Raw genomic sequence first — 24,750 nt, 5'->3', positions numbered from 1 at the left:
TCAGGGGCTGTGGGGAAGGGACAGTGAAGAGTTAATGTTTAACGGGTACAAGAGTTTCAGTTTGGAAAGACGAAAAATGCTTGTAGACAAATAGCAGCATGTGAGTGTACTTAATACCACTGAGTTGTACACCTGGAAATGGTCAAAATGGTAAATTTTATATTACATGTATCTACCCATAATAAAATTTTTAAAAAAATAAAACAAGGATGGGACACCTGGGTGGCTTAGTCAGTTAAACATCTGCCTTTGGCTCAGGTCATGATCCCAGGGTCCTGGGATGGAGCCCTGCACTGGGCTCCCAGCTCAGTGGGGAGTTTGCTTCTCCCTCTCCCCTTGCTCCTCCCCCCACTTTTAAGCTCTTTCTCTCTCAAATAAATAAAATCTTAAAAAAAAAAAAAAAGAATTATTCTGTCTACCCCCTCCCATGATTAACAGGCATGAAATTTAGTCCTGCTCTCCACCCAGGCCTACCTGATTGTCAGGTCCACAGTAACAGGGGTCCTCATCATAAATCAGAGATATTTTCCTCTCCATCCCCCTTGCCAAGATCCAGTCCAATAGTCACGTGTCCCAGGGTATTGTGACAAAGGATCTCCCACCCTGGTAATCATTGTTGCTGTGAGATGTGGTCCAGGACAGGGAGGGGTTGGGAGGGCCAGGGAGGCTCCGGCTAGTGTCCTACTTTCAATCACAGAAACAGAGGCTGTTTCTCAGAAAGCTGCTCTTGCCCCTGTTCCTTATCCGAGCTCTTGAAAGCTTCCACAGAGTGAAGCACTGCAGAGGATTTTGATCGTGGTGGTTCTTGGCTCGTAGGAACCAGTGGTCCCCCAGCCCATCCTGGCATCCACAGACCCCAGACAAGACCACAGGAAGCAAGGAAGCTTCCTCTCCAGCATTACCATGGTGGCCAGACCGGGGCCTTCCAGAGCTCGTCCCACTCATGGCCACCTGCCCATGTGTGTCATCCTTCATGGCGATAAACAGGTTGGGCATAAGCAGTGTGGTGATGGTGGCAAAGACAGTAGATGGTGCCACACGGGAAGGGCAAGTTCACATCATAGTTGGCAGGCCCATCAGTGATGGTGAGGAAAAGCTGAAAGGGGTTGAACAGTGCCATGGGGTAGTGGTGGAGTTGTCCCTGATTGGCTGGGTCCTCTTTCTGGAAAATGACATAGAATGCTGAGGCAAATCCCAGAATAACAAGGCATCAGCTGGCAGAAATGCTTCAGGTCTCAGAAAATCATCTTCTAGGAGTGCCCGACTGGTTCAGTTGGTAGAACATGCAACTCTTGACCTCTGGGTTATGAGTTCGAGCCCCATGTTGGATGTAGAGATTAATTTAAAAAATAAAATAAAAAATAAAATAAAACCAAAAATCTTCTGGATCATGATGGTGAAAGGACAGAGCATCTGGAATCCTCCAGCAAGGTAAGTAACACCGCACCAGCCCAGCTCCAGGGCGACGGACGTGGGCACCCTCTCCCCATTCAACGTTGGAAAGCCACATCCTCGTGTTCCCCAGCACCATGCAGGCATAGGTGATGATAACGACATGGAACGGCCCCCAGGGGACAGTCTGTCCCAAATAGCAAGAGGCACCAACACCGAAGTTGCCTGGGATCTCTAGAAGCAGGATGACCACACTTCCAAGGATGGGGACCAACTCCCTCACCAGCCAGACCTTATCCTGGTGAGTCACGTGGGCCTCCTTGGTGGTTTCTGCTGGAAAATGGTATTATCGCAGGAATCTGTGCAGTTGCCAGTACGGAACTTGAGGGGACGGTGGACGTAGCCGATCATACAGAGGGGGTACTAGGCACCCAGAACACAGAAGTACCACTGCCCACATGTCTTCCACTTGAAGCTCACTAGCTGCTTCCCCGGGGTCTGTTCCAGGATCTGGTGAGCCTCCTGCTTCTTGGGGGAGACCATGAGCTCTGGAAAGGACACGTCCTCTCCCCAGCAGTTGATCTCTGTGAGGTCATAGAGAGCGGAGGTCAGTGGCCCACAATTCCACTGGATGTGCTTCGGCTTCTGCGCCAGGTGCTGGGACATCACAGTGCTGCCCTCCACTCCAGCCAGCTTGAAGGGGGTGAGACCCTGGTGACCGGGCGTGCGTGAGGTCCCGGGACTGCAGGTGGTCGGCGCGCCCATCGGAGGACAGCGGTATGGTGCACATCCGGCAGGCAAAGGTTTGTTGGACTGGAGGATGAGGATGGGCAAGGTGGTGCTTCCCGGGGAGTCCTGGCCCAGACTCTGGCTCCATGCCCCATGGGCAGCCTCACGATCTCCTCACTGCCCTCGCAGGCAGCCAAGGACGATGGGGGCTCTCCAAAGTAGATGAGGTTGCAGGGGCTGTGGTGGAAAGCTGTGCCTGTGGCTTCTGTAGAGATGCTGGCCCTGGGGGCAAGCAGGGCTCCCATCGAGTTCACGTTCTGGTTCACGACGGCTGTGTGCCGAGCAGTCCGACCTACAGACGGCTCACCCGGGTCAGGCTCCTTGACCAGCACCATGGCTGCCTCGAGACCGTCCCAGAGGACTGCCACATGCAATGCCATCTCCCCCAGGGCTCCTCCTGTGTACAGTTGCAGGTTCATGCCAGTAGAAGTTTCTTCAGGAAACAGGTCATTTTCCTTGGCTGCCTGAAGCCATGGAGACTCTTGACGCCTCTTCGGTTGCAGCATCCGAGCCTTGTCCAGACGCCGGCCCCAGTCCTGCTCTCTGAGCAGCCAGGAGACAGGAGTCTCTGGAGGTGGATCCAGGGCGCCTCTGCCTTAGTGGGCGGAGCCCCTGGGTCTTCTCCTTCCAGGCACTGGCGGGTTGTGGAGAAGTGGTCACAGTCGCCCGTCTAGGACTTAGCAACAGCCGAGGAGGAGGCAGGGTCTGTCTGGGGTTGGCACTGAGAGTGAGTGTGCCTTCCATGAGGCTTGTGTGTGCAGCTTGCAGTCTGCGGCTGTGGCGTGTGTGTGTGTGTGTGTGTGTGTGTGTGTGCACGCACACGCGTGTGTGACCATACACTTATTCTGCTGCAAGACGTAGCCTATAGATACCATTGGAATGGTGCACTTTTCCTCTTTTCCCCCTCCCTACTTCTCTTTACATTCTTTTTCTTATCACTTAGACACTTGGCAACAAACTGGATGTTAACAAACTGGAAAACAGCCACCTTCCAATGTCAACTCCCTTGGCTTTAAACATATCTGGATGTGGATAACTCTGAAACGTACCTCTCCAGGCAGACCCACCCTGAACCTCTGTATTCATCTGTCGACTTGATGCCACACTCGAGCATCAGACAGGCATTTCAAAATGAATTTGACTGAAAAGAAATTCTCATTTCCTGACCCTGCTGCCTCCCAAACTTGTTCTTCGCCTCCTTCCTTATTTCTATAAATAGCACCATCACCCACACAGTTATTCAGGCCCAAACCCTAGGCGTTGCTTCTTTACTGATCCCTTTCTCACACGCACGCATGCACACACACACGCACACCACATCACTCTGTCAGCAAATCGTGGTGGTTCTACCTCAGAAAGAGATCGCGATTCCATTTACTTCTCTCCATCTCCCTGGCACTTCCGTCATCCAAGCTGTCGTCCTCTTCTGCCTGGTCTCTGTGCTTTGACCTTTGTCCTTCTCTAAAATCAAATCAGAACAAGTCACTCCCTTTATTTATTTATTTTTATAAAGGAAATTCTTAGAACTTCTTCTTTTTTTTTTTTAGATTTTATTTATTTATTTGTCAGAGAGAGAGAGCTCACAAGCAGGGGGAGAGGCAGGCAGACAGAGAAGGAAAGCTCCTCCCGGAGCAAGGAGCCTGATGCGGGACTCCATCCCAGGACCCTGGGATCATGACCTGAGCTGAAGGCAGCCACTTAACTGACTGAGCCCACCCAGGTGTCCCAAGTCACTCCCTTTAGAATAAAACTCAAACTCCTAGAGTTCTTGTAGGCCTACAAGACCCTATAAGATCTGGCCCCTGCTTGCCTGTCTGATCTCACCTTCTAGGACTCTCCTGGCTGGTCACTCACCTGTCATTCCTCATGGGGCTTCTCAAGCACCCCAAGCCCATTCCTACCTCATGGCCTTTGCATGATCTCTGGTCTTGATTCAGGGGTTATCAGCACGGAGAGGCCTTCTCTGATGACTCTATCTCAAGTGGCCTTTTCCTTCCGGTCTCTAAGCCATCACACTATTTCTACTCCTCAGAACATGCAGCCCAATTGTAAATGACACGGATGCTGTTTCCTTACTTGTTTCCTGGTTTGGTGTTGGTCTCCCACACTACACCATAAGCTCTTCTTCCCTACTGGAATTTTTTTTTTTAAAGATTTTATTTATTTATTCGACAGAGACAGCCAACAAGAGAGGGAACACAAGCAGGCGGAGTGGGAGAGGAAGAAGCAGGCTCCCAGCAGAGGAGCCTGATGTGGGGCTTGATCCCATAATGCCGGGATCACGCCCTGCGCCGAAGGCAGACGCTTAACCGCTGTGCCACCCAGGCGCCCCTTCCCTACTGGAATTTGAACTCAAATCTAATTCCAAAGTTCCAGTTCCAAAAGAGAAGGAAAAATACATCCATAAGAACTCAAATACATGAAAGCATATTTTCCATTAAAATTGCCCTCTTGTCTTCCTATCTTTAAAACCCCTTTGGCATCCTTGCTCTGAATTTCCTTCAGAACAAAGCTATTCAAACACTTGATCATGACATGGTTCAAAATGGGCTGTGATACAGGAAATGGAAAAGACCACATTTTAGAATAGTACTGATAAAATCCCATTTCTTCAAATTAAAGGCTTATGTAAAAATATCTCTCACTCTGCATGAACATAGCCCCCTTACACACACATACACCTTCCACGGATATATTTTAAGTCTGGAAGGAGATTCACTAAATTGTTAGTAGTGTTGGCTGCGAGAAGAGAACTTTCAAAACCCGCCATTACTCCTAATAGTTACTTCTGGGAGGTGGGATGTCCGAGGGCAGGGAGAGGGAGCAGCAGGGCTAATTTTCAACTGGAATGCACCCATGTGGGCTCACGCACTGGTCACAGCCAGCGTTCTCTCATACTGGACTGCGCTCATGCCACACCATCTTTTACATGTTTTCGCTGACGCCCAGAGAAGGTTTTACTTCATTATACTACACACTTCTATATCATTTAAATTCAGTACAATACACAAACAGTGATTCAATTCTCTTACCCCAGGCTTACATTGCATACTTGACAAAATCTGGTTCAACCCAGTACTGAGCATCTACTGTGTACTAAGTCCTGCCTAGGGGCAGAGAGAGATGGGACATCATTCCTGCCCCCAAACCTCATGGTCTGCAACCGAGGATATCATCACCCAGCTTGATCACTGCCCTTGGTTTCAACAATTTGCTCTGAAAAACTGTTGGCTCTTCTCAAAAAACAGAATCTTTTTCAACAAGCAAAACCATAGAAAATTCTCTTTGTGGCGGGGGGGGGGAGGGGAATAAATGCCTGCTTGCCTCTGAAGATAGTTCCAACAGAATACCAAAAGTCTTCGGAGAAAAAATAGCCAATAAAATAAGTCCTTGGTTGCCAAAAAGGCTTGGATAGGACTATCTTTTATCTGGTGTATAAATTCTGCACCACACAAAAAAAATCAGTCATTCTCATTTCCTTAAAACTGGAGTTTTTAGTTCTATCACAACTCCTTTTTCTTAAAACAAATATTTTTGTTGCCTTAACTATACTGAACTGAAATTCAGAGAGAGTATAATACCTATAAAACATTTCTAAAAATCAGTACATTGCTCTGAACGTCTTGTAAGGAAGAAATAAAAGATATGATTTATAGTACAATATGCATTTCAATACGAAAGTGCTCAGATGATTAAAGAAGACAGTGAGAAGTCAAATACATGCCCCTGCTTTTAACGAATACGTCTGGGTTTCAGAAGTGTGAGACAATGCTCAACAGAAAGTTGTTGACCATTTTGTTTTATATGTGCTATTTCCAAAAAAAGGGCTAAAAAGGCATACGTAAAATTTCTGCAAATGAAAACAGCTATAAGTAAAGGCTGATGCAATTGTGCGGCACTAATGATTCAGATCCCAAGCACGGTACTGCCATTGATGACGTCATTTTCCAAAATGGTGGACAACTCTTAGTAAAGTGATAGAGGCTTGCTTTCATTTATGCAGTAGTACCATTCCTGGGAAGCTTGATGGCTATTAAAACCATACTGGTATTTGTGTTTATGTGAGAGAAAAAGAGTGAGGATCTATGGTAAGGTGATGAAAAATAAGTTCTCACCTATAGTAAATGTATTTTAGGACTTTTTTAGAAGAGTTTATTATTCATTTGAAAGAGAGAGAGAGAGCACAAGTGGAGGGAGGGGCAGAGGGAAAGGGAGAGGGAGAAGCAGACTCCCGACTGAGCAGGGAGCCTGAAGCAAGGCTCCTCTCTGTCCTAGGACCCTGGGATCATGACTTGAGTCAAAGGCCAGTGCTTCACAGACTGAGTCACCCAGGCGCCCCACGGTGGGACATTTCAAATCTTCAGGGGATACAACACAACTCTTGCCCCACAGGCCTGCCTCACAGGGGTCCCCCAAACCAGTAGGACATGAGATTTTCACCTCCACCTCCACACCCCTGCAATCCTTATGAAAACCAAAAGTGCCCTCTTAAGAAAACATCCCCTAAGGACGGTACTGTCCCTTTTGAGAAGAACTTCCTTAAAGTCACAGCTCCTTAGGAGAACTTCAGGTCTCTCAGACATTTTGGGGGGTTACTGCAATGCCCAGTCTGTACTCTACCACCCAGCTGGGAATCCAAGGGGTAGCAGCAGAAGAAATGACATTAGCTCCAGAAAAGAACAATCCTGCCCCTCTGAGTGATAGGCTTAACCTCAGGCAGTTGGTGAAACTCCAGCTCCAAAGAGCACACAGTACTGGGGAAATACATAGTGACAGCAGGAAACTAGGCCAACAGATGACACGGACAGAGAGGCCCTGTAAGACACAATAGGGCATGCGAGAACAGGAAGGTGAGCTGTAGCCACAGGAAAACACAGGGGTGTGCGTCAGGATTCCACCCGCAAGACAAGGCCTCAGTTGTTGAAGAATCACAGTGTAAGGACACTTCCAGAAATTCAGAGGGAGAGAGAGAGAAAGAGGGAGAAAGGAGGGAGAGAGGGAGATGAGTAGAGAGGATAGAGGGTATTGGTTAAGAATTTGGGCTTTAGGGGGCGCCTGGGTGGCGCAGTCGTTAAGCGTCTGCCTTCAGCTCAGGGCGTGATCCCTGCGTTATGGGATCGAGCCCCACATCAGGCTCCTCTGCTATGACCCTGCTTCTTCCTCTCCCACTCCCTCTGCTTGTGTTCCCTCTCTCGCTGGCTGTCTCTATCTCTGTTAAATAAATAAATAAAATCTTTTAAAAAATTAAGTAAAAAAAAAAAGAATTTGGGCTTTAGGATTACACAGGTTCAAATCCCAGCCCCTCCAGTGATAAGTGTGACTTCGGGCCGGTTGTATTATTTCCCTTTGATTCAGTTTCTTCATCTATAAAATGGGCACTAATGATAGTCGCTATTACGTGGAGTTGTTCTGGGCGTGAGATGAGATCATAGGTAATATGCTTAGCATGGTACCCGAGGGGCCTGTGAGCTGGTCCAGCGCGGGACTGTAGTTCTGTTCCCCTTTCTCTGGAGTACTTGATGCTAAGCAGGTACAGATCAACCTGAGCTGATGAACTGACCGGGAAGGTCTTGGAAAAGGTACCATTCTCGCTATCAAGAATGATACAGAGAAAAGGAAGATGCTGGAGCCGGGGTAGGAAGTGGGGACTTGGTTTCTACACTGGCACACAAGATCGCAGGCAGTGCCGTTCACAAGAGGAAACCAGGTCAGCCTAGTAGCTGAACCAAGGCTCCTGAAACCTCTGAGCGAGGAAGGCAATGGTCTCAGTGCCCAGGGGCCATCGAGGTCCTAGGAGAGAGTCGCGCCAGCCCACCATGGCAGGAAGAGAACTGGGGGCCGGACAGCCAGTGGGCACCATGGCGCACTGGGAGGAGGCCTCGGCCAGACCCAGGGGAGGACTCTGCTGGTTTGCAGACCTGTGGCCCCACAACAGGAAGGGCGGGCCTGCCTTCTCCCCCCTAGGAACTGGACAAGGCAAAACTAAACGGGAGCCATATAAAGTAAAAGGAAAGTAGGCCAGCCCTGGCTCCTTCCCCCTTACCAGCTCCATATCACGTCACTCTTCCCTTTGTGTTCTGAGCTCCAGCCACACTGGCCATTTCCTTGTTTCTCGAAAATGCGAAGCTCCCCCACCCACATCCCCACCACCCACTCTTCGCCTGGCTAATTGCTGCTCACCCTTCAGGTCTCGGTTCAAACATCACTTCCTCAGAAAGGCTGTCCCTGAACTCCCAGGCTAGGTGCGGGGCTCTCCCACTTAGTCTCATCCTTGTCAGTTCTCACCTTTTGCCTCTTCACATCTCACGCAATTGCAATCAGTGTTGGTGAAGGATTCTGCTTGGTGTCTGTCTCTCCCGCTGGACTGGACACTCCGGAGGGTAGACGCTACCTGGAGTCCATTACCCCGTATCCTCTGCTAGGCAGCCCAGTGCCTGGGACATGGTGAGCCCTCTGGAGATGTCGGTGGAAAAGAAGTTGGATGGGAAGAGGGAAGGAGCCCCAAAATTCAGAGTGGGGTTACTGGGTTTGTCCTCAAAGATAACCAGATCCATAGACTAACTCCACTCTTAGGAAAACCAGGCCACCAACATTCCTGATTGAATATTCATTTTGCAGCAACTTCTCACCCTATTTCAAGGCCTAGCTCACGGTGAAGATTTATGTCACCCTCTTCTCTCAGACGCAAATGACCGTGGTGGCAAATACCTTGATTTATTTCCCTCTCCTCCCTGCTGTCCAGCAAGATGCCATGAGTGATGTCAGGTGCACCATCCCTTTGATCTTGCTGGTGAAAAAATATATTTGGTACAAAATCCAGGCAGAAATGAAAGCTGAAAAATAGATTTCTCTCCACCTCCTTAAATCCTCCACTTTCCCGCCACCACCACACAAACAAACCCCTGCCAAGCTAAAACCCGCCAAGCAAGACACCTGAGCACCATTTTCTGGCTCATGGGCAAGACATCAGTTTATTTCCAGAGATAGTTTTCGGTGTTTGTTTTTCCTCCTGCATCATCCCTGTTGGGAAGCTCAGATCCTTGTAGGGGCTCACGGGGTTCAGGCAGAGAATACGTAGCCCTGGAAGTCCAGCTCTTGTTGAAGGCACAGCAATGGCACTTCCCCAGCATTTGGCTTCTGATAGCTAATTATCCCCTCTGGTCCCTGAACTCCCCGTTCTGAGCCGGCAACTGTGCTAGCGTGCGCTTTGCCTACATAATCTTATCTAATCCTCCCAACAGCTCTATGGGAACAGATATTTTTCTTTTTTTTTTTTAAGATTTTATTTTTTATTATTTATTCGACAGAGATAGAGACAGCCAGCGAGAGAGGGAACACAAGCAGGGGGAGTGGGAGAGGAAGAAGCAGGCTCATAGGGGAGGAGCCTGATGTGCGGCTGGATCCCATAACGCCGGGATCACGCCCTGAGCCAAAGGCAGACGCTTAACCGCTGTGCCACCCAGGCGCCCCTGGAACAGATATTTTTCTTGTCTCCATTTCACAGATGAGGACAAATGAAGCAAGTTGAAGTAACTTCCCAGACCCACGTGACCAGCAAGAGGTGATAGTAGGTGTCAACTCAGGTCTCTTTGCCCTGGCAGCCTGATCTCTTAAGTGCCACACTTTATTGCAAGAATAATTGCTACTTATAAATGCTACTTACGGGGGCGCCTGGGTGGCATAGCGGTTAAGGGTCTGCCTTCGGCTCAGGGCGTGATGCCGGTGTTATGGGATCGAGCCCCACATCAGGCTCCTCTGCTATGAGCCTGCTTCTTCCTCTCCCACTCCCCCTGCTTGTGTTCCCTCTCTCGCTGGCTGTGTCTATCTCTGTCAAATAAATAAATAAAATCTTAAAAAAAAATAAAAAAAATAAATGCTATTTATGGAATACTTTGACAGATTAGTTTGTTAATGGACTAGCAGTAGCAACAATAGCAATGAGAATAATTGTAGCTCCGTGTTCAATGAATGTTACCTGCTGTTGTTATTGTTGTCGTTATATTTTTAGCCCTGATTTAAAAATATCACCTTAAAGGGAGGGAGAGGCCATCTCTCTGAAGACTCTTCACTCTTTGGCCTCTGCCCGAGCTCTGGTCACAGAGGCAGGTGTGTGTGTGACCAGGCCATCTGTCAGTTGAGGTGGCCACGACCCAGTTGCTCAGTTCCCCCTCGGTCAAGGGTGTACCATCACATGGGCCCCAGAAGCACCCAAGCAGGATTTGAGATGCACCCATAAAGGTGACAAACCCCAGCTTCTATTACCAGTTCCTAGAACTAGGCTGTTTCCCCACGTACAGTCCTGTTATGATTCATACGGAGTGAGAGCTGAATGACAAGTTCAAGTCTTTCTTTTTTTAAATATGCTGACCTGAAGAGACCTGGGGAATGCGGATGGGGCATGTTTAATAGCAGAAGACTCCTTTAGAAAACCTGGAGTGACTTCAAAGAGAGAAAAAATTTATATCTATCTACCTATCTATCTATCTATCTATCTATCATCTATCTCAAAACCAGCTTGTAATGGCAAACATAATCCTTTCTTTCATGATTTTCTAACTATGACAATTCTCTATTATAAAGAAGCTGGTCATCCAGGCGGTAGCTCAGCAGCTCATGTACGAGGGGAGGCAATTCGTGCATGGGGGGGGGGGGACTCTGGGGTGGGGGCCATTCAGACCTCGGTTCAAATTCTGGCTCTCCTACTTATTAGCTGAAAAACTTGAGGCAAGCTTTTTGTGATTTCTCTGAGCTGATGTAAGATAGTCATGTCCATATCCACCTGGTAGACTTCTTATGGGGGTTAAAAAAAACCTCAAGTACTTCAAGCGAACAGAGGAAGTAGGGTATAGCGGTGAAGGCCATTAAGTCTGCAACCAGACCTGAAATAAAATCCCAGTTCAACCCCATCCTGAGACTTTGGATGGGTGGCTTGGCTTCCTTGAGCTTCATCCATGGGAAAGCCACCTACTTCCAAGGGTTGTGTAAGAATTGTGTGTGATGGTATCAGCAATGTCCTTAACTCAGTGCTGGCACTTGAGGAGGGTCTCCAAAAAGGTAGTGCCACCTATTAGATATGGGCAGGACCAGACCCTGGGCTTCTCTATGATCTGGCCAGCGGTCTGAAGTGAATTCCCCAGGCAGGAGTCGGGCAGCAACTGAGAACAGGCTATGAGGTCTAACGTGGAAGAAAGAACCGCATGTCAGTGGACCCTTCTCTGCTCTACCCGGAGCTCTCCTAAGACCTGCTTGCCCCATATTTCCACCCCACCAACTGGATTCTTAAGTTTGGGCTCTTCGGACATTTATCAGTATGGCTATCAACAAAGGCTGAGGGAAGGGCTGAATTTTAAATTGATGCCAATATTTCTTATGGAGATGAGGCTAATAGAAAATCTGGTGGCGTGAGAGTCGTACGACATTTTGCCTCAACCCGACGATAATGGAGAGTTGCTTCAAAGACAGCTTGGCCACACTCCTTTTCTAGGTAAATTTAGTCCTGGATATAGTTGCAGATCAGCACACCTGCTCTTTTTTCCTTGCCACAAAATGGGCACTCTTCCTAGTTAAAAAGGGATCTTTGGTTGACGTCAGTAAGGAATTCAGTGACTAGCCAATTGGATCATGGAAATCCTAATTGTAGCAGGGCTGACGGTTGATGAACTTCTTCTGCCTTCCCCAAAGGACTTTTAAAAACACTTATTGTGACATTCCACTCTGTAACTGAACTTGCTGGATAAACAGGTGGGCCAAGTGTAGTCAGTAGGACTTTGGAGTCTGATGTATACCTAATGCCACATTTCTTATCTGCGAAACAAGACAAGAAAACCTGCCTCGTACGTTTCATGGGAAGATTCAGAATGGTTCTCCCCCTGCACCTCCTCACGCTCAGCTCTCCCTTCCTGGAGCCGGGGGCAGCCCACACTGTTAGTTTTCTACTCAGCTGTGATTCTGTACTCCTTGTATCTCAGAAACAAGAGCCCAGTTTTGTTCACTCTCCTTTAAGTGGCCATGTTCTTTGTTTGGGGTACAGGAGGACTGGCCCCCTAGGCAGTCTTAGGGAAGGAGTCTTGTTTCATTTAAGCCAGTCCTGGCAGTCCTCATCCTCCCCAGCAAGCGGGTAGTTTAGACTAGAGCACACGATATAGTTCTGGTCAATGAAATGGGGGAAAATCTGTTTAGGGGCGCCTGGGTGGCACAGTGGTTAAGTGTCTGCCTTCGGCTCAGGGCGTGATCCCGGCGTTATGGGATCGAGCCCCACATCAGGCTCCTCTGCTATGAGCCTGCTTCTTCCTCTCCTACTCCCCCTGCTTGTGTTCCCTCTCTCGCTGGCTGTCTCCATCTCTGTCGAATAAATAAAAAGATAAAATCTTTAAAAAAAAAAAAGAAAATCTGCTTAGGAGCCTCCGGGAAGTTTTTTGTTGCCTTAAAAAAGGGATACGAGACAGGTATGAGTCCCTTTCTATCTCTGAGCATTGTCGTCTGTATGCAATAACTGAAAGAAGGCAGACATCTTTATCTTTTGTAAAGGTTTTATTTATCTATTTGTCAGAGTGAGAGAGAAAGAGAGAGTGCGCCCACAAGCAAGGGAGCAGTGGCAGGCAGGGGGAGAAGCAGGCTCCCGACCTAGCAAGGAGTCTGATGCAGAATTCGATCCCAGGACCCTGAGATCATGACCCACGCGGAAGGCAGATGCTTAACCGACTGAGCCACCCAGGCGCCCCAAAGGCAGCCATCTTTAGACCATGAGGAGAGCCATCCTACAAGGTTAAGTCAACAAACTGAGAACGGCAGGGCAGAATATAAGAGGAACATGGGTGTTGGATGCTATGTCTGGCCGGTGAATGAATTAAGCTAGCAACTCCCTGATATTTGGGATCCTTGTTAAATAAAATAATAAATCTCTTTGTTTGAGCTACTTGTGGACAGTTATTGGTAATCAAAGGTGTCCTCCATGGTGGTTGTCAGGGCTGTTTACAGTTATTTGCATTCTCGCTTTCGAGGCACATGATAGGATTGCACTTCCTACCTCCTTTGACATAAGGTATTCGTATTTGGCTTGCTTTGGTCAATGAAATGCGAGGGGAAGTGCTGTGTATCATTTCCAGGCAAAGGTTTGTACGTGCCAGTATGGTTTTCCACACTCTCCTGCCCGCTTGGGCCATCAATGAAATATAGATGGAACCTCCACCAATTTGGGTTCCCCAGTGACTACGCTGAGCAGAGGCTCCTGCAGCGAAGATTATACCATAGCATGAGCAAGAAATAGACTTGATTGTGTTAAACAATGGGAGTTGGGGGGTATTTGTTGCTGTAGCCCAATCCAGGCTTTCCTAACTGATATAAACTGATACATCCAAATGAAAGAATAGAGACTCTGACAGAGAAGGTGATAGAAGGTATAGAGATTTACCAACAAAAGGTTAGCCTTCATGCTGTGAGAAGTCCGATTATTTCTAAATAATTCATTCTAAGACCAGACTATTGTACAGAATTCTTATCCCCTGCCCACACTGCCTTTAAGAATCATGCCTCATCCCTCAGTGGAACTAGACAGAGAAGCCACACTAGGAATTAAATGAAACAAAGGGCTAGACCCTGGATGGAAGCATGGGAGCCATGACCTGAATGGACGCAGGAAGCCTGGAAGATGGAGACAAGAAAAGGAAACTTTCAGGGGCGCCTGGGTGGCTCAATCATTAAGCGTCTGCCTTCGGCTCAGGGCGTGATCCCAGAGTTCTGGGATCAAGCCCCGCATCAGGCTGCTCTGCTGGGAGCCTGCTTCTTCCTCTCCCACTCCCCCTGCTTGTGTTCCCTCTCTCGCTGGCTACCTCTCTGTCAAATAAATAAATAAAATCTTAAAAAAAAAGAAAAGGAAAGGAAACTTTCAGAGAGGTCCCGTTGGGCTCCTAGAGTGTTGAGATGCAAGGCCTACTTAAGTGGCTGGACATGGATGAACTAGAGTAGAGAGCCTGCTCCTAATTCCTCTGTCCTCACTTAGAATTAAAATGCTATAGTCTGGGTGACTCGGTCAGTTATGTCTGCCTTCAGCTCAGGTCATGATCCCAGGCTGCTGGGATTGGGTCCCTCATAAGGCTCCCTGCTGCTCCCTCTGCCCCTCCCGCCTGCTGGTGCTCTCTCTCTCACTTGCTGTCTCTGTCAAATAAATAAATAAATAAATAAATAAATAAATAAATAAATCTTAAAAAAAAAAAAAAAAAAGAATTAGCCACCCAAACCCAAAGCAGACAACTCTTCTAGTTATGATGTATAAAGTTTGGCCAAGATTAAGTCCCTTCACTTATAAATGACATATCAGGTTGCTAGGGCCGCCATAAAAAATGTGACAGTCTGGGTGCCTTAAACAACGCAATTTTGTTTTCTCAGAGTCCTGAAGGGTGGAAGTTCAAGTTCAATGTGCCAGCAGGGTTGGCTTCTTGGGAGACCTCTCTTCCTGGATTGTAGTTGGCCACCTTCTGTCTGTGGGTGACACAGTCTCCCCTCTATGTTTGTCTATCTGTGTCCTAATATCCTCTTCTTATAAGACCATCAGTCATGTTGGATGACGGCCCACCCGCACAACCTCATTTTACCTTAATCACCTCTTTCAAGGCTCTGTCTCCACACACAGTCACATTCTGAGTTACTAGGGGTTGGGACTTCACCATAGGAATTCGGGGGCTGGGGGTGGGTGGACACAAGTCAGCCCATAAGAGATGGTAACATCTTTCCTTTCCACAGTAACAGTAATAATGCAAAGATTATATGCAAGGTGCCTGGCACTTGGTCATTTCAGTAAAAGGTAATTTTTAGTACTGTTGGGTTGTTCGATCCGCTGCAAGCTCATAAAGTCCCAGAGGCCAGGCACTATGTTCTTGTGCTCCTTTGTGACCTATGAAGTCCAATGTTGTATCATACACACGGCACTCAAAAAATACAGTGCAGTGGTTAAGAGAACCGGCTTTAAAAAATTTGTTTATTTATTAGAGAGAGAGAGAGCATGAGTTGGGGTGAGGGGCAGGGGGAGAAGTAGGCTCTCCACTGAGCAGGGAGCCCGATCCCGGCACTCCAGGATCATGACCTGAGCCAAAGGGAGACGCTTAACTGACCGAGCCACCCAGGTGCCCCTAGCACATGGGCTGTAGAGCCGAATCAAGCTCAGATTCTAACTTTGTCGTTTAGTGGCTGGGTAACCTGGCAAGGCACCGAAATCGTCTATGACGGTGTCCTCGGTGGAGTAGGCTCACTGTGCCTGTCTGCATTAGTTTCCTCTGGCTGCTGCAACCGGTTACGACAAGCTTAGTGGCATAAACAACACAAATTCATTACCTTTCAGTTGTAGAGGTCGGAAGTCCAAAATTAGTCTCACAGGGATAAAATCAAGGTGTCTGCAGGGCTGTGTTCCTTCTGGGGGCTCTAAGGGAGAATCTGTTTTCTTACTTGGAGAGGCCACCGGCATTCCTTGGCTCATGACACCTTTCCATCTTTAACTCCAGCAACTGCATCACCCCGGCCTCTGCTCTTGGCATGGCATCTCCTTCTCTGACTCCCCTGCCTCCCTCTGTCACGTACAAGGACCCTTGTGACGACAGTAGGATTACCCAGGATTAACTGCCATTTCAGTGCCAGCTGATTAGTAATCTTAATTTCATCTGCAACCTTCACACCTCTTTGCCATATAACAACATATCACAGGTTCTAAGGAGTAGGACGTGGACAAAATCGTGGGGGTCATTCTTTCCCCACTGCGTTGCTCCTCAGAATTGTTATGAAGGCCAAGTGAAATAATACATGTAAAGTGTTTAGGGCCCTGGTTGGCACAGTGAGTAATCAATAAATGATGTTCTTTGCTTTTTAAGACCTCATTTGGTGAAATTACTCATTGAAGGTCATTACCATTTAGGAAAACATGGGCTGGTACAAATGAGTTACTTTGAAATTTAGGCAGAATTTGTTTTGGTATAGTGATGTCTGGGATCACAGCATCTTTGAGAAAAAAAAAAAAAGAAAAGAAAAAAGAAAAGGCTATAAATCATCAAAGCCAACTCTCTAATTTTACCAAAGAGCTTACTGAGGCCTGAAGATGTCTCTAAGTGGCAGAACAAGGACTAAAAGCTAGATTTTGAGTATGACACAAAAGTTTAATGTGCAATCAGGAGGCAATATTTTAATAGTTATTTTTACTACTTTTCTCTTCGTGATCCAGAAACACTAGAATCTGGATGGCAGTCTAGATCTGTCAGTAAAATCATAATTTCTTGCATTTATATGGCATTGCTCTCCTAGTGAAGTAAAAAAACCTTACACAGAACCTTCCCCTAGGAATAAGGCCCCGGTTGTTCATGGATAGTGACTATTTGTTTTTTGGCATGATGGGCGGTATTTCCTTTGGATTCCATTCTCCAATCCCCTTCCATGGTAAACACTCAGTCCATTGTCTCCAACCTCTTCTCAAGGATGGCCACATGACCCAGGCTTGACCAGTCAGAGGCTTCCCTGGGATTTTTGTAAGAGCCATTAGAAAAGATGGCTTTCAGAGCCCAACCCTGGGGTCACAAGCAGTTGTCTCATTTATTACCTAAAAAAAAGAGAAGCATAGGGGCACCTGGGTGGCTCAGTCAGTTAAGCATCCGACTCTTGATTTCAGCTCGGGTCATGATCTCAGGGTCCTGGGATGGGGCCCTGTGTCGGGCTCCCCACTCAGTGGGGAGTCTGCTTGTCCCTCTCCCTCTGCCCCTCCTCCCACTCATGCTCTCTTTCTCTCAAATAAATAAAATCTTAAAAAAAAAAAAAAGACAGGAGCATAATGAGATCATCTGGGCCCCTCAAAAAGCCAAAAACCTTAGAGACACTTATTCATAAGAGCCAAAATAAATCTTTTTCTTTTTTTTTATTTAAACCAATTTCATCTGAATATCTGGAACTTGTATTTAAAAGAGTCCTCACTTCTTAATTTTTTTTAAGAAAAAAAGAGAGTGGGAAGCAGAGGGGTAGGGGGAGAGGAAGAGAGAGAGAATCTTAAACAGGCTCCATGCCCAGCACAGAGCCTGACGGGCAGAGCTCCATCTCACAACCCTGAGATCATAACCTGAGCCGAAATCAAGAGTAGGATGCTTAACTAATTGAGCTGCCCAGGTGCCCCTTTAAATTTGTAATTGAAGTATAGTTGACATGTAATATTATATCAGTTTCAGGTATACAACATAGTGATTTGACAATTAAATATATTACAAAATGCTCACTACAAGAAGTGTATTCCCCATCTGTCACCAGACAAATTATCACATTATTATTGACTATCTTACCTATACTGTACTTATTTATTCTGTAACTGGAAGTTTGTATTTCTTAATACCTTCACCTATTTTACCTAACCCTCACCCCCTCCCTCACTAATACATCTGTTATCAATATAAAGCCTTATTTTAAAATTTAATCTTTAATGGAAAATGACTTAAAAATTGGAAAGTTTCAGTTCTTAGCAAGTGATTTATGAAATAATACCAAAGGAATTTAGAGAGCCATTTATTTTTAAAACTTTAAGTGTGGTAATCCTTGGCAAATTAAAGAACTACGTTTTGTTGTGACTAAAGCCTCCTAAATGATAAAAGCTGGGAATATGTGCATTCAGTTATTCTAAAGATATTTACTGTGCACTTACTGTATGCCAGTACTTCTAGGACCAGCGAGGCAATCAAGGTTCATTCTCCTTCTTTTTACATGAGTAATTTATGTTCACTGTAGTAAGTTAGAAAATACAGACACAGGGGCGCCTGGGTAGCGCAGTCGTTGAGCGTCTGCCTTTGGCTCGGGGCGTGATCCCGGCGTTCCGGGATCGAGTCCCACATCAGGCTCCTCCGCTGGGAGCCTGCTTCTTCCTCTCCCACTCCCCCTGCTTGTGTTCCCTCTCTTGCTGGCTGTATCTCTGTCACATAAATAAATAAAATCTTTAAAAAAAAAAAAAGAAAATACAGACACAAAGGTAGTAAACTAAAATTACGTATAATTCAATCAGCCAAAGAGTTACTATTACTATTTTGGTGTATACTGACCCAGACTTTTTTCTCCGTACAGATAATAAAAATTATTATTGATTACGCATCTCAACCATGCTAAGCATTAGGCTCAGAGCTTTCTGTGGATCATTATTTCCTTTATCCTCATGTTAATTGAATGGAGAGTGACTTTCATTCCTGATTTTATAGTTTGAGAAACTGAGACAAGGCAAAATTAAGGAACTTGTCCTGGATCACACAGCTAGTACGTGGTGGTGTTTTGTTAAATAAAATAGTCTTTTATCATTTGAATACAAAAAATAGGGTCAAAGTCTTCTGTATCTTGCTTTCTTTGCTCAAAAACATATCTCAAAGATATTGCCATGTAATAAACCTATTATTTCATTTTTAAACACTGCAGTGTATTCTAAAACAGGTGAACTTCAAGGCACTCAAACCAAACGTTAATGTGGACTTTAGGCTGGTTCTCCTTTTTCCGCCACTGTGGTGCCCATAGTCCAGGATAGGCCTGCTGGTTTCCGTAAGCGTCATTTACACAGCACTTCGCAATCTGCCACTCACCGTCCCTACACCAAGAGCTCTATCTTCTAGCCACCCTGATCCTTTGGCCCTTCCCTGATAAGGCATGACCTTTCACATGGCTACATCTTTAAACAAAGTGCTTCTTCTATTCTTCTGCTAGGGATTCCCAACCTTCAGATGTCACCTGTCCCATTTCCTGATTCCCGGCCTGGTGCTTTATCACCCAAGCGAGCCTCTTGGTTCACCTGCAAGATAAATAAAGAAAGGGCACGCCACTACCGTGTGTAATGTATTATACTCTCATCATTCTCGGATGTGTTCCTAGAGTGCAAGGCATTTCTTCCTCGTCTCGGAAACCTTGATGCCTACCAGTGTGCCTGGCACACAGGTCAGCAATTGCCTGCTGAATTAAAGGAAACTGAATTAGGATGGAATTAGAGGGCATTACGCTAAGCAAAATAAGTCAATCAGAGAAAAACAACTATCATGATCTCACTCATAGGTGGAATTTAAGAAACAAAACAGAGGATCGTAAGGGAAGAGAGGGAAAACAAAATGAAATCAGAGAAGGAGACAAACCATAAGAGACTCTTACTCATAGGAAACAAACTGAGGGTTGCTGGAGGGCGGAGGGGTAACTGAGTGATGGGCATTAAGGAGGGCCGTGATGTAACGAGCACTGGGTATTATATAAGACTGCTGAATCACTGACTGCTACCTCTGAAACCAATACATATTACGTTAATTAACTGAATTTACATTTAAAAATAGGGAAATGAATTATGGACAATAGCAGCCACAGCAGTGGTGATAGCTGTTTTCTATCCAGCATTTACTCTGCTCTAGGCACTATGGCTAATTGCCTTACGTGGGTTATTTTAGTTAACACACATCTATATAAAGCAGTATTCTTATTGTCTCCTTTCCTGGATGAGAAAACTGAATCTTTGAGAGGTCAACGAACTTCTCCAAGATCACCCAACTAATAAATAAAAGAACTAGGATTTGAGTACAGTCCAAGCGCAAAACCCATGCCCTTAATCATCATACACGAAGCTTCCTGCAACACTATGACCTGTATCTGTTCTTTGAACAAATATTGACTGAGCACCTGCCATAAGCTGGCCCTGGACATAGAGCAAGACATACATACAGTCCTTGTCTTCCAGAAACTGACAATCTAATGAATCAACTCAAATGTGAGAGCATCAGAATCACCTAGAGTGCATGTTGAAAGTGCAAATTCCCTAGCTCTGACGATTCTGATGCAAGGTACCTGGGGTAGAGCCCAGGAATCTGTATTTATACAAGGTCCCGGGCAGCACTGACATTCAGCCAGTAGGCACGGGCATGGCCCCACTGAATGTTAAAATATGGACGTTATTTCCAAACCAGTTGGTAAACATACATGGCTCCCAGATGCCCTGCATGTGGGTGACCAACTGTCCTGGGTTTGCCTGGGAATGTTCCAGTTTCAGCAATGAAAGTCTGACATCTGGGGGAAAGCAGAACAGTTGTTTACCACATCTGAGTGTCCCCTGCCACTCCAGTTCACACTGATCTTTCCCAGATCTGCCATGGTTCAGAGATTACTGGGTTAAAACCCTGCATAGGATGGGCCTCTCTGATCATAAGAGCTGTCAGTTCTGATGAGAGGAGGTCCTTGCCTTTTCTGTTGTTAAATAATTTGAATATCACCTCTGGCCCAAGTGCTTCTGATGCAAGAGGCCTGCAGACCACTCTATGAGAACTATTAGTCCAATTGCCTGATGCCAGAGTAGGCATTGAGAAGATTTTTTTTTTTAAATGTAATGCTGGAAACATTTATACGATGCTGAGTAGGCCAGGAACCCTAAGAACACAACACAAATTAGGTCATTTAGTCCTCACTACAATACTAAAGAGAGACTGTTACTATCCCCATTTTACAGATGCAGTCACTGACTGAGGCAGAACAGGATTTGAATACAGCTTGGCTCCAGAGTCTGTCCAGCAAGCAAGCCAAGACACACGCTCCCATATGGCAGATCCAAGTTCTTGGTTACAGCCAAAGCCTCAGAAGGTTCCATCCCTCAGTGACACAGCTGGAGCCACTGTCTTGTTCTGAGCCCCCAGGGTCTAGACATGAGCCAGGGAGACACCGTGCAAAGGCTCGGGGCCCGAAGGCAGCCCTGAATTCTTCCTTCTGATAATTGCTGCTGGAGGAGCTGTTTTCAGTCCTCACAGAGGCTCTCCTCACATGGCAGCAAACTCTGAGTATCAACCATATTTAGGAGCGAGGGATTGAAGCATATGTCAGAGCCAGAGAGAGGAACCAAGTGACAGCCTTCTTCTGGGAAGGAGTGTGAGTTTTTTACAGGCAGGGCTGCTTTTTTCAGTGAACTTCTCCTCTTCGTTTTGGAGTCCACCTGTTACCAGACCAGATGGCCCCCCGCTAGCCTTTTCTTTTACAGGCTTCAAATAAAAATGCAACACCCTCAGGGATTTAACCAAATTCCACCCACTGACACTAGCTCCCGCTTTACCCAGGTGCTCTTCAAGTCATAAAATTTGACACCTACACAAGATGACATTCACGATTGGGAAGAGGAGGCCCAAGTGGGTGCTCAGACGTTCATTGAGCCTCTCAATAAGTACTTAGTGGGCTCTCCCCGGGCACCAAGCCTCAGGCTGGGTTTGTGGATACGGAGGAGCGGAGCGAGGCGGCAACGGCCTCTGCCCCTCACGGAGTTCGCAGTCCAGTGCCCACCGAAATAGGGCTGTTCATTTTCATCGAGAGAGGTGTTCTGAAGGAAAAGGAAGTGTGACTTGAGGGTCTTTGCCGGAGGAGTGGGACCTATTGGCAATCTGGGAGGCCTTCACCTAAAGGTGATCCATGAGAGTGCGACCGGGAGGAAAAAAGCGGGTGCCGGCTCAGAATGAGGGGAGGGAGCAGATATTCCGAACACAAGGCTCTGTGTTTGCCAAAAAGCCTGAAAGCTGGGGCAGGGCGCAGGGAGCTACAGAGGATGGCCGGCGTGCTGCAACTTGCCGGCCTTCCTGAGCCACATGGCCCTTCTCCGGAGGGCACAGCAGCATTCCAAAGGGCACAGTGACCCGGTGAGATCTGCATTTTTAAAAACTCTTTTGACCTACGGCTAATCAGTAGCAGAGGCGGAGCTGGGCCTTGAATTCAAGTGTCTGGTCTCCCTGTCCCGTATTCTGTCTCAACAGCCCAGCTGGGGAGCCCTGGTCTCAGCACGTGTGTTTGAGGAGCCTCGTCCCACGTATGTCCAAACCCTTAGCGAACGTCTGCGTCTTCTGCACTGTCAGAGGGACGGAGAGCTCGAAATGCAGGCCCACATGGATGGCCTGAGCGAAACCCCAGCTGCCTTCTAAGCTGTGTGGTCTTAGGAAAGTTAATTGACTCTTTGGGCCTCGGTTTCTCTTCTGTAAAATGAAACTAAAAATCCACTTCAGATCCCCATTATGACCATTTAAAGTGATAATGTATCATGTGTCTGACCTAAAATCAGTACTCAATAAGTAGGAACTCTTCTAATTGGAACTCCCTTCTCTGAGGAGGAGTTAACAATTTTTCCCAAAGTTTTCTGTACGTGTTCTTTGACGGTCTTCCAAGATGAAAGGCACCACTATGTTTTGTTTTCTCAGAGAGCCTTCTTTAGTCTTCTTAAGGCTCATCCTTCCCTGGCCATGGGAACTAACCCAGGCCTGGCCAATAGTAGCGCTCCAACCCCCCTAAGGGCTGGGTTATTGATTCACAGAGGACTAATGATAATCATGGCCTGGGATCCATATACAGATGCTGTGAGCACAACGTTGTCCCTTTCTCACAGTTGAGGATGCTGGCAGCTGTTAACCAGAGGCCAACACCCAGGGAGAAATTAAAAAAGCAGATCCGAGAGGCAGATGAACAGAGACGGAGTTTGGGCCGCATGGAGTTGCTGGGTCTAGCCCCTGAAGTCATGGTTGTCGCAGCTTTTCTTTTTTTTTTTAATCAATTCTGTGAACTACCTCAACAGCCCTGCAAGTTTCTCAAGTCACTAAATCCCCATCTTGCTTTAGCAAAGTTGAGAGGAGTTTTGACACTTGCAACCAAAAGAGTTCTGACAAATCGTCTATTTGCCAGGGTCACAGGCAATTCTGAATCATCGACTTAGATGTGTTCAAAGAGACCTCAAAAGGTCATCCAGGACAGCAGCTTCAAAACAAAATAACCCTGGTTTTCAGTAGCAAATCTTCTTTTCAATCTTCAGGAACCCAAATATATAACACAGTTGAAAGAGGAAGTACTCGTGTAGCTGCAAGAATGTAGGGGACCCTCAGCCCTGCCTTCCATCTCCTGATTCTGTCCACCTCCCCTGCATCCAGCTGAAAACAATCATCTGGTCCAACTTCCTACGTCAGGAATCACCTTGACCGCATCTTTGACACGTGGTCCTCAAGCCTCCCACTGAACACGTCCACAGCAGCAGCTGAGGAAGCCCCGAGGCGGTCCACTTCCTTTTGCAGACTTCTCTGATAGCAGCATGGTTCCTCATCGGCCTCCTGGTAACATTCACCCATGGGTCTGAGGCCTTTGGGGTGAAACAGGCTAATTAAATACACCTTTCCTATGGCAGCCCTTCCTAAAAGACAATTTTCATGTCCCACTTAGTTCCTGGCTTATACAGCCTTAGTTCCTTCTGACTGTTCCTCATGGGACCTCATGTCCAGCTGGTGAGATGCCTAAAATAGGCAGACTGCTGTACAAGGTGTGATTAAGGAGGGACAGAGAAACAGAAGGCTTAGAGAAAGTGTTTATTGAAACACACGCACGCACACACAGGTTTATGGCACCCCCCTCACTTGCCATGTGGGGCATTCTCCCTGTGCCAGGTACCGCACAGGGCTTGCACACCTCCTCTTTCTCCTTCAGCCCTCAAAACACATCCATGAATTTGGGGAGGACTTTTATCTTAAAAGATGAGGCCCAGAGGAATTAAAGTACCTAGCTCAAGTTCAACAGCTAATATTTGGTAAGACTGGGATTTGAACTCAGGTCTCACCTGACTCCAAAGCCAGGGGTTTTAGGTGTATTCCTATTAGAAAACAAGGCTCTCTTTGCTGTTGGCCATCCAGCCCCGGAAGATGATAGAATGGAGCACTGAAAGGATAGCATAGTGCAGATAAAGTTTTGCAGGCTTTATATCACTGTGGTCAGGACTCAAGGCAGACACCTCCTTTGCAGGTAAACCTTGGAGAAAATTCTCTTTTTTAATTTGTGTTTTTAATTGAAGCATAACTGACATACAATATCCTATTAGTTTTGGGTGTGCATCATCATGATTTGATATTTTTATACATAATGAAATGATCCCCATGATAAGTCTAGCCACCATCTGTCATCATATCAAGTTATTACAATATTATGGATGAGATTCCCCATGCTGTACATTACATCCCAGTGAACCCAGTGACTTGTTTATTTTATAACTAGAAGTTTGTATCTCTTAATCCCCTTCACCTATTTCTCCTGTTCCACACCGCCCCTCCCCTCTGGTAACCACCAGTTTGTTCTCTGTATCTATGAGTCTCTTTCTGTTGTGTTTTGTTTGCTCATTTGTTATTTTTTTTAGCTTCCACATATGAATGAAATCATACAGTATTTGTCTTTTGGAGACTCTTCTGTTTAAACATAACATAGTTATTGCATGTTAGAGATGATTTAATCTGTTATTTGAGCAAGCAATCAAAGAAGATGTGGGGCTTTGGGGTTGGAATGATAAGGCACGACAGTCTGCGTGACCAAATTGATTGCAGTTAACCCAGCTTCCCCTTTTTTCTTGCCCATAGAGAACCTTTAAGTTCTTTCGCATCACGAACCCCACTTTGGATGCCACCAGGCTTGAGGAAGAGAATCTGGGGAGCAGAGTGGTGAAGGAACCGGCTTTGTCCCCCACCCTGGAGCTCCTGGTTTCACCAGAAAGGGAACTCGGTCTCTGCTCCCAGCTTTCCAGCTTCAGGTCACATCAGCATTCCACGGCTATGTCTG

At 46.6% G+C, this 24,750-nt stretch overlaps 1 pseudogene; it reads right to left on the bottom strand.

Moving 5' to 3' along the window:
• Positions 1-474: 474 nt before the first annotated feature.
• LOC113256633 (transient receptor potential cation channel subfamily V member 5-like) lies at positions 475-23,282 on the bottom strand (annotated as a pseudogene).
• Between the last annotated feature and the right edge of the window lie 1,468 nt (positions 23,283-24,750).

This window comes from Ursus arctos, unplaced genomic scaffold (genome assembly GCF_023065955.2).
Source record: "Ursus arctos isolate Adak ecotype North America unplaced genomic scaffold, UrsArc2.0 scaffold_14, whole genome shotgun sequence".
NCBI classification, from domain to species: Eukaryota; Metazoa; Chordata; class Mammalia; order Carnivora; family Ursidae; genus Ursus; species Ursus arctos.
Note: the sequence above shows the minus strand (reverse complement) of the source record. Positions and strands in the feature narration are given on the sequence as shown.